The sequence below is a fragment of the Arachis ipaensis genome, chromosome B1 (genome assembly GCF_059453495.1).
Source record: "Arachis ipaensis isolate K30076 ecotype BB chromosome B1, ASM5945349v1, whole genome shotgun sequence".
NCBI lineage: Eukaryota > Viridiplantae > Streptophyta > Magnoliopsida > Fabales > Fabaceae > Arachis > Arachis ipaensis.
This window is the reverse complement of record NC_142436.1, coordinates 100257636-100259844: the sequence shown is the minus strand read 5'-3', so window position 1 is coordinate 100259844 and position 2209 is coordinate 100257636. Positions and strand designations below refer to the sequence as shown.

Here is a 2209-nt window from a genome sequence, read left to right as displayed (position 1 = left end):
AACACTCTCGGTTTTGAATTAGTTTTGAATTGTGACACATCTTGTGAATTTCTAATTTGACCGGTGGCCAACTCGTCGGGTTAGGACTATACTTACAACGCTAATTCCAATTTTTTGGATAATTGAATTCCTAACCTATATGCGATTTGGCCGCCTACGAAATTTTGGCATCGTTGCTGGGGAGTTCACTTTAAGTTAAATGAGTGCTACAGTTTTGGTTGTTGTAAATATGTGAACAGTGTACATATTTGACTTTTGATTTGCTACTTAACAATAATTGTAGATACTACTTTTCTCTCTAGTTAGTTTTAGTAGTTGTTGATTGTTAAGTGGTTCTTGTTTACTTGCATATTTTTGTTTTGCTTTTAATAATTGCATGGTTTTCTTTACCTCCTCAGTTGAATGACACGGTCTCTTCCAGACCCAAGCTTGGCCACTTTTGATCCGGAAATTGAAAGAACTTTAACTCATATAAGGCAAGCTCAGCGTCGGCTAGCTTTTGTGGATAGTGAATCGGGACCCCTTGGGGAACCCTCCCGTTCACTATCACCACCCATCCAAGACTATCATTCTCCAATAACGAGGAGACTCTATATTCATCTGTGGGGAGTACTAAACTCTCTTTGAGTGACTCAGGTGATACCGTCATGGTGGACCCATCTCAAAGAATCACCTTGAAGGAGGCTGGAGCTCCTGATCTTGATTTGCAACTGCTCCAAATTCTGTATCCGGCTTTAGACCCTAATTTTGAGCTCAAGTCCGGCACGGTCAACTTGCTTCCCAAATACAATGGACTGCCTGGGAAAGATCCTCTGAAGCATCTAAAGGATTTCCAAGTTGCATGTGCAACTGCAAGAAAATGTGGGGCAGATGAAGCTGCAGTGTTGGTCTTTGCTTTCCCTTTCTCTTTGGAGGGAAAGGCGAAGGAGTGGTTTTATACTCAACCAGGTGAAGTTAGATCCAATTGGGACTTGTTGCGTAGAGAGTTTTTGGAAAATTTCTACCCTCCTCAGAAAACAGACAAGTTGCGAAGAGAGATCTCTTGCATTGTACAACGAGATGGGGAGACTTTGTATGAATACTGGGAGAGATTTAAGAAGTTGCTGGAGGCTTACCCTCACCACAGGATTGATGAGTTGGTTATTATCATTTATTTCTGTCAAGGAATGCATCACCAAGACAAGCTCCTCATAGATGTCGCGAGTGAAGGATCATTGACCAAAAACAAGACCGCTGCAGAAGCATGGGAAGTTATATCTGACTTGGTGGACTCAACCCAGCACTCGAGGGCAAGGAGCCCATAACCAAAAATTTTGAGTGAAGTTTCTCCCTCCGGAGATGCTACTCTGATCAAGACCCTCGGTGAAATGACAATCATGTTGCGACAAATCAGCCAAGGGCAACAACTTCCTCAAGCTTTGATAAATGCTCCACCTCAACCTCCAAGGATCGATGGACCATCAAGGATATGTGGTTTTTGTGCTTGTAACACTCATTACACCGATGAGTGCCCTCAACTCCAAGAGGACACTACATTGGCGGTAGCCAACCCTTATCCGCAAAGACCAAATTACAATCAAGGATCCTACCAACATGGAGGCAATCAAAACCAAGGGTGGAAGGATAATTCAAACCAAAGGTGGAACCAAGTTCCTCAAGCTCATCCCAACTAAAATGCTCAAGTCTACCACCATCAATATCCCCAAGGTCAACAACAATACCAACAACCCCCACAATCTCAACCCCAAGCAAAATACCAACACCCCCATAGTAGGCCTAGCCCTCCTCAAGTTAACCAAGCCCTTCCCTCCAATCAACCTCACATGAATGACACAATTCACACCTTCATGCAAGAGCAATGAGAGTTCCATAAGAAACAAGAGGCGTATATGGCTACGATAACCAACGCCCTTTTCCGTTTAACTCTCCCTCTTCAAACCGCACAAAACACCCTACAAGCTTCAACCTCAAGTAGTTTACCCTCCCAACCTCAACCAAACCCTAAGGGTAGCATTAATGCCATTACCCTTAGGAGCGGCACTAAAGTTGATAAGAATGTTGCTATGCCTATAAAGTTGAGTGAAGAGACAAACAATGAAGAGGTAGAAGATTAAATGGAGGTGATGAAGGATGAAGATGAAGATGTTAACAAAAGTGACGAAGAACCACCCAAGGTCAAGGGGCCAAAGAGAAAGACCTTGCTTGAAGA

The 2209-nt window shown here is 43.2% G+C and overlaps 1 non-coding gene across 1 annotated transcript; it reads right to left on the bottom strand.

Moving 5' to 3' along the window:
- Positions 1-1023: 1023 nt before the first annotated feature.
- LOC148577644 (small nucleolar RNA R71) lies at positions 1024-1130 on the bottom strand. The gene has a single exon (XR_015903517.1). It is a non-coding gene; the product is annotated as a small nucleolar RNA R71 (small nucleolar RNA).
- Positions 1131-2209: the final 1079 nt, after the last annotated feature.